This window comes from Manis pentadactyla, chromosome Y (assembly GCF_030020395.1).
Source record: "Manis pentadactyla isolate mManPen7 chromosome Y, mManPen7.hap1, whole genome shotgun sequence".
NCBI lineage: Eukaryota > Metazoa > Chordata > Mammalia > Pholidota > Manidae > Manis > Manis pentadactyla.
Genome location: NC_080039.1, coordinates 968,210 through 982,646, shown reverse-complemented (window position 1 = coordinate 982,646; position 14,437 = coordinate 968,210). Strand labels below are relative to the sequence as shown.

Here is a 14,437-nt window from a genome sequence, read left to right as displayed (position 1 = left end):
AAGCTGTGACTATTGAACATTTAAGCATTGAATAGCATTTATAAAGAACTTGGAGATGATGATACCACAGGACCAATACAGCTATAAAGCTATAGCTTACAACACTGAGAAAACTTACAGGCCTTCTCCTGGAAATTTCTTAAAAGAGTACCCCAAATATGACACATGTTATACAGAACAGTTTGAATCTGTGGGTGAGAACACATGTAAACTGGATCAAGCGGATCATTATTAAACTAGTATAATCTGGGTACATTTGGGCAATATTTCCTCAGGTATCAGTTGACATTTCCTTTTAAGATTTTGTAGTAATAGACTTTTCAGCAATTAGCTTTCCCCTCGTTAATTTAGACTCCTTAAGTTATACTGTCTTATATTTTACTAATCAATATTAACTTTTAGGCCACCAGAGCACTGGTTAGCATACCAGAATAGCTTATTTCCCTTTCAGTCAAATAACTCACTTCCAAGTCCTTGCCTAATTTCTTTTAAGCATGATTGGGTATGCAACATTTATATATTGGTTAGATAATTCAGGACGATTCAAAATTAATATCTGAAAAAGCTCTGTAACCAACATACACAAATAACTCCTATAACTCAATAATAGAACACAATTTGAATATACTTCAAAAGGGAATATATACAACTAGCAAATAAACAAGTGAAGAAATGCTAAACACAATCAGGGAAATGCAAATTAAAACCATAACAAGATATCACTTATACACACCCACCAGAATGGCTAAAACCAAAAAAAATGACACCACCAAATCTTGACCAGGATGAAAAGTGGAACTGTCATACATTGCTGGTGGGAGTGTAAACTGGCACAACCACTTTAGAAGAATGTTCTGCAGTTCCTTAAAAAACTAAATATACACCTAACTTAAAGACCAAGCAGTTCCATTCCAAAAGGAATGAAAACAAATGCTAATAAAGACTTGTACAAAAAGGTTCAGTTTTTTTCATATCTAAAAACTGGAAATGTCCCCGGTGTCCATCAACAGAATGGACAAACAATGGCATATCTTTACAATGAATGCTGTTCAGTAATAAAAGGGAAATACTGACACAACATTGATGGGATTCCAAATACATTATGCTGAAAGAAGCCTTATGCAAATGTACACATAGTCTGATTCATTTACATACACTGTGAAAAATAGAAACTAATCTATGATGGGGGATATATCAGAAGAACAGTGGTTGAATAGGGGTGGGGATCAGGGAAGCGGGGATTGGGAAGGAGCATGGGGGAATTTTCTTGAGTTATGGAAATGTTACCTTGATAAGAGCTTGAGTTTCACAGATGTGTCATTTGTCAAAATTCACTGCATCAAACACCTATTCATGCATTGCAGTGCGTGGAAACTTTACAACAGCAAAAAAAAGAAACCTTTTAACACTGACTTCTAGTTAACAAGACGCATGCTGAAATATTTAAGGGTGAACTGTACTTAAGTTTGCAATTTTCTTTGTAATGCATCAAAAATAAGGATTTATAAGGCAGGTATAGTAAATGTTAATTGTAGAATCTAGGTGGTGGATATACAGATGCTCATTGCACAATTATTTCAACTTCCTATTATGTTTAAATTTTTTCAAAATTAAACACTGGAAAATAAGCAGTGAGCAAAGGAAAAGAACTAGGTTAACAAAAGCCAAATCTACATTATGCTTCAAAACAACCAGGAGGAAAACTTTTTGGGTAGCTGAAACTATTTCAGCAGAGCTAAAAGAATGAAAGAAAATTGAAACAAAGTTCAACTGCAGAAGTAAGCAAAACAATTGACTATAAAATGGTGGAGTTCTTTTTGGTAGGGCTATACATGTGATAGAACATTTTATTTCTATTGTGCTAAGAACACTTACCATGACAGCTACCCTCTTAACATATTTTGAAGTGTAATACTGTATTGTTATCTATAGACACAAAGTTGTACAGCAGATCTCTAGAACTTATTCATCTTACATAACTGAAATTTATCAGGATAAAAATCGTCACTTTGATCAGGCTAATATACCAACAAGGAAGCAAAACATTAGTTTTTTTGTTTACTAAAGTATCACTGACATACAATCTTATGTTAGTTGCAAATACACAACACAGTGGTTCGACATTTACCCATGTTATCAAGTCCTCATCCCCTCTAGTGCAGTTGCTATTCATCAACACTGAAAAACATTACAGAATCATTCATTGTATTCTCCATGCTGTACTACTGTTCCTGTGACCAACCTATATTATGATTGTGGACTATAGTGCCCCTTAGTCCCCTTCCTCCAACCACACCCCCATGATCCCCAACCCCTCCCCTTTGGTAACCATTAGTCCCTTCTTGGTGTCTATTAGCCTACTGGTATTTTTTTTCTTCTGTATTGCTCTGTTGGGAGTTATACTCTACAAGTAAGTGAAATCCTGTGGTATTTGTCTTCCTCTACCTGGCTTATTTAACTGAGCATAATACCCTCCATATTCATCCATGGTGTTGCAAAACACATTAGTTTTTTTTTTAAGTCTAAAACTTTACTACCCCATTACTAGGACAGAAACTTTTCTATAATTCTGTAAACAATGTGAAAAGCCTGTATTACATAGTTTGAAAAAGTCAAAAGTCTCCAAGAAAAGATCTGCCTGTTGATTAGGTACAAGGACTGACCACTCACTTAACCCCAATAAATCAATATTGTTAATCAGTAATATCTGGCTAAAATAGATCTTAACATTTTTATTGACTGGCCTGAATTCATAAGAATTTATTCAGTTTAACTTTAATATTGTTGAAATCACTCCATTTTCACAAAAGATTTAGCCAGTGGCAAGAGCCACCTACCAGGAAAGAGTTAAAATAAAAAAAAAAAAAAAGCAGTTCAACAGTAAAAGATTTCTTGGTTTCCAAGCTCTAGTCTGGCAACATTAGGAGAAAAGTGAACTCAGAGTGGTGGTGATTAGAAAACACAATGAAGCAGTAAAACCTAAAATGGTTTGCTCACTTCAATTAGTTTTAACTACAAATAAATGTCATGGATTAAAAAAAATTTTTACCTGTATGTAGTGAATATTCTTGAGAATTACAGAATTTACCAATAGCTGCCTACAGTATAGGGTTGCCTTAACCCCCAGATATATTAACAAGGTACCTACCTATAGACATTTCATGTCACCCTCTCTAAAATCTTATGTTTAATTTTTAGTATTCAAACCAACTGATGATGTAACTGGCCTGTTGCTGGGCTGCTGCTTCCATACCTTTAGACAGTAAGCTATCATTGCGTTACATAGAGAACTTGGCCCAGTGCTCTGGGTGGAGGCAGAGATGCTAGTGCTCGACCTACCACCAGAGAACAAGCCGGGTAATAAACCCTTTCACCCCAGAGAACGTTTTGCTGTCAGTTTCTTTGGTCACACTGAATCCACAGCGAACTTGCCCAGGGATGAAACCCACTGGCAAGACAACAGGTTACCTCCATCTTCCCTACCCCCAAGACAATAAAAGGATCAGGGTATACTCCTTGATCATTTCTCTGAGAAGACTGTAATACATAAACAAGTGTAGACTATACTTGTATGATTTAACTGGTGACTTCAACACAGGTGACAGTAACAACTAAGCTGATCTAGTAAACACCACTGATCCCTGGTTTTTAATTTAACAAGGATTTCATCAAATTGCAATCATTAGTAACAGACCACAGCAACCTACAAGTTTAAAATTAAAAACAAACCAAGTGGAAGCCAAAGACAAGTGTGCCTATCTTAAAACCAGTTTCCAGGCCCACGTTCTCAAGACAAGACTACAACCATCTAAAACACCCCTTAGAAGCTAATTTAGTGAATCACTGACAGTTGAAGCTACAGGACAATTCACTTGTTGAGAATAATGTGTATTTCAGAAACATTAGCATACAAAAATGTTAGACAGAGACTGCTCCATGTTTTAAGCTTGATGAAAGTAAATCTTCCCTTAAAACATAAAACAATTTGTACCTGTATAAAACAGGAGATTAGCAGAGAAGCTAAAACACTAATAGACAAATTGTTATGAAGCCAGTACACTCACTGCCTTCCATCTTTCTTTACTAAAGTTGTCACATACTTGTACAACAAGGATTTAAGATCAAGGATGCAAAAGCAAAACACAAGCAGTTCCGTGTCTTATGAAGCACAAGCCTTAACTAGGTCACTGATTTGGAACTCATTAATATCATTCGTCTCGAGAACAGCACATTGAAGATATGATACCTTTTTTGAAATGGATTCCAGTCCAGTTCTTTCAGCTGTTACAGCAGTTCAAGTCCCAAAGTCTCCATATTTTTTGCCTGGGGTGTAACTCAAGGTTGGAAAGGACAAGCATTAATGATCTTAACATAAAGACTTTATAAATGTTAAGACAATATAAATAACTTTTGTGGCAACCAAAGAATACACTTTAAATAGATGTTTGTCAGGTGAGAAACTGCAAAGCATTCATGATCAATTAGTCCTCAGAGAACTGACTCAGAAGAATCTTCTGGTCTTTAGGTAGATGAAAGGGAGAAGGCAGAAAGGCTGATGAAATACATCTCACAAAGTCAGAGACAAGGCAGGCCTGGAGAGATACAAGTCTAAAGACAAAAACTGAAAGATATAACAACAACTGGAAGTACAGGACAATGAAAAAGTAAGTCTGGATCAAAGTTCCAGAAGGAAGTAAACAGACTTAAATAAGTGCAACCTAAAAAGAAACATTCTCAAGGGAAAACAACCAGATATGGTAGTACAAGCATTGCAGTATCTTACGATCAAATAACATTTCAACTGGTCCCATCAATTCTTGCCATAAATTTGTTGTTTTGCAACCAAAGTAGAGTGGAAGAAAATATACTGGAATAATCAAATGTCTGTTACTCTTTGCTGCCAGGAAAAAGTGAAATGAAAATCACACTAATTTTAGCAATTTTAAATGCAAATTTTATTCACTGCTAACTGCAAAGAACACCAATTCAGTAGTGTGCAGTAGAACACTTACATAAATCCAGTATTAAACAGAGCATATGGGATAAATCTAAAGCACAGCACTATGTGCCTTTGATATGGTTATCACAGAACACAACTCAGTTCAGACAATTAAGAAAGAATTCAATACTGCTAGTTACCCAGAAGCAAATGCTCTTGGTTTCATAAAAAAGCAGTTGTTGCACTTTTCATGGTTTAATATGGTATGTAATATCTAAACCAAGGATATAGTTCATGTGATTTATTCTTTTTGTCAGTTGGTACCATCAGTTAATACGAAGTTGACAAGCCTGCTGAAAGGAAAACAGTTGAGTACAATGAAGTATGCTCAGTATGTGGCTAGCTGCACATCCACCTCAATTTCCTTAACCACAACCCAGAGCAATACTCCTTTATTTTAAAGTACTATTTAAACCAGACGATAAAATAATTTTAAAGACAAATATAACAGTAACCACTCTAACAACCTAACTCAAACACTAACATAAAACAATTTTTAAAAACCAGAACAGCAAGAAAAATGGCAGTGTTAAGAATGCTTCATACTGCTGAATCTTACATATTCTGAGGTACATGATGAGAAGCTAATGGAGGTGAAGCGATATAGCCAACTGGCCCAGGTCTCATAGTACCATGAATATAACAAGAACCACCACATGCTGCACCAACTGGATGCCAAGGGAAACCATAAGGATAATAAGGCACAACAGGAAGGCAGGATTCAAAACCAAGCAAAGATGGCTGCCCAAAGTGATCTGACATCACTGGATATTAGACTTCTCCATGAGGCACAGGTGCAGGGTCAGCATTTGGAAAAGTATCTGAAATAAAGAATGTAAACAGTATGCTTTATATACAAAGATACACAAAGCATCAACATAAATGGATGATCTTACAGGTAAAAATAAATTTATCACTAACTATAGGAAAGATCACAACAATTATGGTGGGAGCACTTTAGATAATCAGCGTTGGTAATTTAAGACAGATTATCAGAAGATTGTATGAAAATTTCCTAAAAAAAGTGTGTGTTGTATGTATATGTGTCAAATATATTCTACTTAGAGACAACTATCTCTCTGGGATCATGTAAGTACCAAAACAGACTAGATGCTACTTTCTCTACAGTCCTTCTAGTCAGTTAAATTCTTTTAACAGTCAGTTGCAATTAAGTTATTCAATAGCTTTCAGTGTAACATATATCATCCAAATAACTATTCTGTATTTCTTAAGCAATTAAAAATTCAGGTGTCTAAAGCAGTGACTCTGTGGCATCTTACTTCACTAATGGACAGTGACTGCAATGGGGTATGGGGGGGACTTGATAAAATGGGTGAATGTAGTAACGACATTGTTTTTCACATTAAACCTTCATAAGAGTATATATTAATGATACCAGAATAAAAAAAACTTGGGTGTCTATACCATCCAGCCTATACTTTAAGGTAAAGGTCTAAAGAGCATCCTAAAAGACAAACAATTTAAGTGTCATGTCTTTAATGTCATAAAGATATTAGCGTAATTTTAGTTTTACCGCACTTTAGCTACATAGACACTGTTCTGACCCTGCTATAGTGACTATATAATAGTAAACAAAAAGGAGTCCTTCATTACTTGGGATAACATAGATTAGCTCATTCTGTGAAATTAAGACTGCCATGGTCTCATGGTTTACTACAATTGAAAATTTATAAATGGTACCTGGTACAAAAATACATTAAAGGTTGAAACTTTTTAATTTTTATTACCACAGGCCACATCAAACCACCAGACTAGGATTAAGATTCCATAAGGCTAAAGTTCCAAAACCATTAGTATGTTTTAAAATAAAAAGGGAAGGAAGGATATTCATATTCCTCACATGACCCTGACACAGTATACTTATGCGTTTAGTATATACAGGGTATCTCTCTCATTTAGTTCTTAGAACAATCCTGGCAAATCAAGTATTTCCCATTTTACAGATAGTTAGGGAGGTTAAGTAACTCAGCCAAGATCGCCACCATCAAGCGAGCAGTGCTGGATGGGGAACAGATTTGGTTAGGTTAGTCTACATCCTTTCTTCCACCTCCTGCTGACTCTTTCCAAGGGCAGTCCAAAGATCCTGTTCTCAATCCTTCATATTGCCTCCTTACATTATACTGTGAACTCATAGACAGAGCAACCATCTTTATGGTGTGGTACAACAGTCTGAGGATTCCTTTACATACTTAAAAATTTAGGATCTGAAATAGCTTTTGCTTGTGTGGGTTATAACTATCAATATTTACTGTATTAGGAAATAAACTAAGAAAGTTAATATTATTTAATTCATGTAAAAATAAGCCCACTACTGGTAACACAAAATTTTTACAGAAAATGATTTTCCAAAACAAAAATTGAGACAAGTGGCATTGTTTTACACTTGTGCAAATCTCTAAGGTATGGCTGAATATAGACAGCTGGATTCTCTTATCTGCTTCTGCATTTAATCGATCATGATAATGTTGTTTTGGTTGGAGTATATGAAGAAAATCTGGCCTCATACAGATTTGTAGTTGGAAGAAAGGGAAGTCTTCAAATAACTAGCCTTTCCAGGTAATTGTAGATAACTTCTGACACTACACCCAAACTAGGTAAGTCGTAGTTTTTTAAAGGTCGGTAGCAATGTGGACTTTTTGTACTCTGTTAGTATTAAAATACAGTTTTATCTTGTACTTTTGAGAGATGTTACAAAATCATGCACAGGTGACATTATACATTGGTAAAAGAGAAAATATTATTTCACTGAGATATACCGATATCCCAAATGTTGACACACTTCATTATACAGTGTAAAAACATGACATTCATTAATAGACCCATCTATCTTTTTATGAGAGTTAAGTACTAGGAAGCTGTCAAACTCATAGTGGAAGGCAAGTTTTCAAAAATTTTAATTTTTATTCAAAAACTGTAATTGTTACCTTGGACCACAAATACTACCAGAAGTTTTATTTGAAATGACAGGCTCACATTGTTCATTTGAGAAAATGTCTGCGAGATCCCCAAGTCTGGATAACCATAGTCAGTCCATCATTTTTTCAAGTAAAAATAGTGTTCTATGAAAAAAGCTAGTTCAGATCAGAACTCAACCTCACAAATCCTTTTAAGGTAGTCATCAATATGCAGAGTGCTTATTACTACTTACCATTTTGTTACACAGAATAGGTACAATTATTCAATGATAAACATTTAATAGAAATAAGAGTATCTTTGATGAAACAAAAAATAAAACTGGCATTTTTTTGTATTGTGGGTGTGGGAATGAACAAGATGCTGATCACTATCACACAGTTTCATTGCTCCTGCCTTAATTTGGGGCTTAGGCACCAGCAGTTTTACCCACCACTGATTTTTGCACCCTCGGTGCAAATACAAGACAGTGAAAGAGACCATTAAAATCTGTGGATGATGATGAATACTTTGGGCCTCATGGATCCCTTAAAAGGGTCTCACAGACCCTAAAGGACATGCATAGCATGCTTTGAGAAACACTGCTCTGGTATATAGACCTAATGAAATACCTGAAGACTATTATTTACAATAAAATCTAATTGTCTTTCTTGCAGGCAATCTTACTATATACTCACCACTTGCTGATGCTTCTGCCTGTGTGCCATCTTGGCTCTCCACCTCACTGTACAACTGAGAACTGGTTTGGTCTGCCAGAGAAGGTGTCTCAGTATAGCCTGGATAATTCTGCACATGAAGCTGCCGCTGCTGGTGCATATATGGCACATAGACCAAGGAGTGCCAGTAGTTGTGGTGATAGCACTTAGATAAGAGAGGGAAAACACACATTCTTTACGGTTACCTTTTCTTAAAATAGTATGGTTACTCACTTAAAAAAAAGTTGGGCCATGATTTTTAGGTGGGGTAGCAATGACTTTTTGACCTAAAAGATATGACATTTACTAAATCTATTCTCTATCATAACTTTTAGGATATTTTCCAGCGTCCCAATCTCATAGTTGGACCTATAAAATCTTTTAAGAAAGCATCTTAATTAGAGATACACACAATGACCTGTATACAAAGATGTCTTTCATAGCATTATTTATAAAAGCAAAAAAACAATGAACAACACAACTATTTGACAACAGGCAACGGAATGATGAATTCAAATAGAGGCAATATGAAAATGCTGTAATAGAAAAAAAGTGCTCACATTGTTAACTTAAAAATTTATAAAATTATATAGCAGCGCATATTTTGTAAGAAAGTATATAAGCTGTAAGGAAACACAGTGTACAGTGGTTATAATTTGGCTGTTTTAGCATTTCTGAGATTAATGACAATGACTGCTATTACTTTTAATATGAAAAATCATTAAAATGTCTATTCTGCATTTATTTGCATTCCCATGATGTAAAATGCAGAATATTTTAAAATGCCATACCTTATGGAATGAGTTACCTTTTCATATGTGACTATAATAAACTAACATATCTGAAGGGGAAAATAGTTTATTTTTCAGTTCTTGAAACTACATTTAAGAAATGTAGTCTTGAAGAACAAAACACACTCTACTACTCAATTTAAAAATGTGTGACAGTCAGAGAATACAGTTTTCTGGAAATGGTATGTCCAAGGTTTTAGAGAAATCCATGTTTGGGAATATGAACTATTCTGAACATTATCCAGGAGACTGGATCATTCACCAGACCTTCAGATGTATTATTCCTTTTCAGGAAAAATGCCATCTTGTTGTATCAGAAGTCAAGTGTATTTCAGGGAGAAAATGATGGCTGAAATGATAAAACAGGTCTTTCCTGAAATCAGAAACACCTGTCAGTGACATAAACATATCTGTCAGTAAATGCCTTCAACAATTCAGGGTAGTGAAATCAGTGTTTGGCAATTACCTATGTATATGAACACTTTAAAATAATAGAGCTCTTTAAATATCTTTGAATTAGTCTGATTACTTTTCCAATGAAATGCATAATTAGTCATAAAAATGTTTTAAGTATGGATAAATAATCCTTTTATTATTTTGAAACAGAACAACATACTGAAGGATTGGCATATATTAAATGTGAAGGCCAATATATGCCAAAGCTAGGGTGCTTAGAGCCCCTACTCACCATAATTTAACAACTATTTTTAAGAGAAACTGAAGCACTATGAGGCTAAAGTAGAAAACTGACCTGTATCACCTTCAGAGATACATTATTAAAGACAGGAATTAAACTTTTAGGCCCCTGTCAGTATTCTTGGCTATTAAAGTTCAAGAGTCTGCTTATCAAAACAGCTTCATTTTTAATACAGACTTTATCAAAGCAATTTAAACATGACTCTTACCTGCAATCCCAGATTGAAATAGTACTGCAGAACTTTCATATCTAAAATTAAAAATTTTGATTTTAGTGATTACAAGACATAAGCATTTAGAACACTTAGAAGCTTTTCTTTGAGTACTAAGGTAGATACCTTATCAACACATTAACTTCACCCTCAAGTCTCCCTTAGTAAATGTAAATGACTACTTACCTATCACTATAGAGACCATTTTCTGATCCAAAGTTTAATTTACCAAATACATATTTTATTTCTATTCTTAATATTAGGCAGACATTACAGGAATGCCACGTTGGCTAATATTTAGAAAAAATCCAGTAGAGGTATTTTCTTGCTTGCCTCAAGACTAAAATTTTACTTTAATACAAATCTACTACATAAGCAATCATATTGGTCCTCTATTAATGGAGCTCCACACTGTACAAATGAATGCTCTCCCAATGCTGAGATTAGTGATGCCTTTTGAGATAAGTGTATGAAACAATTCATCTTGCTTTTATTCAACACGACCAATTTACAACCCCTAGAACTCCAAAAAGAGGAGGCAATTAAGAAGGTAACTCAAAAGAAGTTATACCCTAAGGTGATAAAATTTTTCCAGACACAGAACTTAAAATATCTCACAAGTGAACAAAAACTAGATGGTATGGTAGGAGGGGAAACAGTCACAGCATTCCCGTTCTCTCTCTATATTTATCTTCACTGACTGACCTGGAATACATATACATTCTCATAAATAAGGTAACGTGTTCCACTAACAAATGAACTCTCAGAAAACAGCTTTCTTAAGTTGGAAACTCTTAAGTAAAAACATACATAACACCACTTTGAAGAATCAGCTTGTATTTTGACTATTTTGTGGGAGTATAGTATAAAGCCTAATGCTCTAGCTAAAAAATATGAAAAGATAATAGCAGGAAATTCACAAATGGCATGAGATTCTACTCCTCAGCATATATATGCTGAGGAGTAGAATAAATATATATATACAGTCACACAGAACTTGTATACAAATATCCTCAGCAGAAACAAAATAGAAAATGAACAAGCGGGACTACATCAAACTAAAAAGCTTCTGTATGGCAAAGGACACCATCAGCAGAACAAAAAGGCATCCTACAGTGTGGGAGAATATATTTGTAAATGATTTATTCAACAAGGGGTTAACATAAAAATATATGAAGAGGTAGCAAGCCTCAACACCCAAATAATAAATAACCCGATTAAAAAATGGGCCGAGGATCTGAACAGACGCTTCTCCAGAGATGAAATTCAGATGACCAACAGGCACACGAAAAGGTGCCCCACATCGCTAATTATCAGGGAAATGCAACTTAAAACCACAATGAGGTATCACCTCACACCAGTTAGGAAAGCCAACATCCAAAAGACAAGAAACAACAAATGCTGGTGAGGATGAGGGGAAAGGGGAGCCCTCCTACACTGCTGGTGGGAATATAAACTAGTTCAACCATTGTGGAAAGCAATACGGAGGTGCCTCAAAACACTAAAAATAGAAATACCACTGAACCCAGTAATTCCACCCCAGGAATTTACCCAAAGAAAACAAGATCCCTGAATCAAAAAGACATATGCATCCCTATGTTTACTGCTGCACTATTTACAATAGCCAAGATATGTAAACAACCTAAGTGTCCATCAGTAGAAGAATGGATAAAGAAGATGTGGCATATACACAATGGAGTATCTTTCAGCCATAAGAAGAAAAGGAATCCTACCTTTTGCAACAACATGGATGGAGCAGAAGAGTATTATGCTCAGTGAAATAAGCCAAGCAGAGAAAGACAAGTATCAGATGATTTCCCTCATTTGTGGAATCTAACAACAAAGCAAAACTGAAGGAACAAAACAGCAGCAGACTCACAGACTCTGATAAAGGACTAGGGGTTACCAAAAGGGAGGGGTTGTGGAGAGTGGGTGGAGAGGGAGAAGGGAATTAAGGGGCACTATAATTCACAGTCACAGTATAGGTAGGTCATGGGGAAGGCAATACAGCATGGAAAAGACAAGCAATGACTCTATAGCATCTTACTACAACTGATAGACAGTGACTGCAATGGTGGGGGGTGGTGTGGACTTGATAATACAGGTGAATGTTGAAACCACAATGTTGTTCATGTGGAACCTTCATAAGATGGTATATCTATGATTCTTCAAAAAAATATCATGAGCAGTATTATTCACAATAGCAAAAAAGTGGAAACCCAAATGTCAATAAACCAATAGATAAAAATGCAGCATATCCATACAATGGATTATTCAGCCACAGAAAAGAATGAAGAATAGATACATGCTACAATCATGGATGACTTTTGAAAACACTATACTAAGTCAATAAAGCCAACTTCAAGAGACCCATATTGTATGATTCTACTTATATGAGATATCCAAAACAGGCAAATCTATGGAGACAGGAAGTAGAATAATGGCTGCCAGGGACGAGAATGAGGAGCGACTAATAATGCAGATAGGGTTTCTTCTTGGGGTGATAAAAACATTCCAGAATTAGTGATAGTTGCACATATTTGCGAATGTGTTAAAGACCACTGAGTTGTAAACTTTAACTGGGAGACTTATATGGTATGTGAATTATAGCTCAAGCTGTTAAAAACAAGTGGCACAGTAAGGACCATAAAAATTCAAAAAAATCATTTTGAAATGCAATGGGGGATTATCATGAAAATGACTGAGTGGATGGAGAGAATTTGAGTGGAATCACCATCTCAGAAGCAGAAAACCAGGTGAATAGAGTTCTTGTAAAGTAGGTGCTAAGGTTCAAGTTTGGGGAAAAAAAAAGTAGGAGGAGATAAGGTTCAACTATTTTACACAAAACTAACAAACACCAATCTATGACAAATCAATTCCACTCCTAGGTATTTACCCAAAGGAAATGAAAACATGCTCGCAAAGACTTTTATGAGAATGTTCATGAAAGGTTTATTCATAGGAGCCCCAAACTGGAAATAGCCCTGATGTCCATTAATAGAATGGACAACCTGTGGAATATCCATACAATTAAATTATACTGGTAAGCAATGGACAACCATTGGTACATATGCAGCAACATGGAAAAACCTCAGAAGCATAATGCTGAGTTTAAGAAGCCTTCCACAAAGGGCACATACTGTATGATTATATTTACATGAAGTTCTAAAACAGATAAAACTGGCAGAAAAAAGAGAACAGTGATTGCTTCTTAAAGGAAGTGGAGCTAGGGGTGGGGAATGACTAGAAAGGGGCACAAGGGAACTTTGTGGGATAATGGTAGTATTTTCTATCTTGACCAGGATTTAGGTTACAGAGGTGCAAGTATCTATTTGTCAAAACTCAGCAAGTGTACATTTAAGATTTGTGCATTTCATTATATGTAAACTTTACATCAGAAGAAAAAATAAATATCAAACTCTAGTTAAAGATATGTATGCTGAAGTTTTTATGCAATAGATCGTTGAAGTCTACAATTTACTTTGAAATTCACCAAAAATAAGATGGATTGAAGGGAAAGATGGATACATGAAGTACAGTTAAATGTTAATGATAAAATCCAGGTAGTGGATATATCAATATTTATTTTTTAAAATTCAACTTTCATGTATGTTTGAACATTTTCATAAAATGCTGGAATATGTATAATTAGCATTATGTGCCAACTGAGTAGATCCCGGGCAGGGGTACGTAAGTGAAAGGAAGGAGTAAGGGTTTAGATACTGGGTAAATTAGGCGGAAATGACACATTATTAACAAAACAGGAAACCAAGAAGAGTCCATGTTTTACATGGCCTGGAGAGAAGAAAAAGGGAGATAACAATGAATTTCATTATAGACAGACTGAGTTTGAAAGTAATAAAGCCAAATGTAGCAAGTGGCTAGACACAAGTACCTGAAAATTCAGAGGCCAGGGCTAGACAGATTTAGGAACCATCTATATAAAGGTGATAATGAAGCTTTAAGGTAAAGAAAAAGGAAAGAATGGAGGTGAAGATGATCTTGGTAACTACCATATGGGCTAGGAAGAAAAAAAAACAGAACAGAGAAGCAGCTAAAAATCAAGATAACATTAACGTAAAGAAAGTATAAATAAGCTACAATTTTCAA

The 14,437-nt window shown here is 35.2% G+C and overlaps 1 pseudogene; it reads right to left on the bottom strand.

Moving 5' to 3' along the window:
* Nucleotides 1–5,471: 5,471 nt before the first annotated feature.
* LOC130682175 (putative bifunctional UDP-N-acetylglucosamine transferase and deubiquitinase ALG13) overlaps nucleotides 5,472–14,437 on the bottom strand; it is a 30,438-nt pseudogene continuing 21,472 nt past the window's right edge.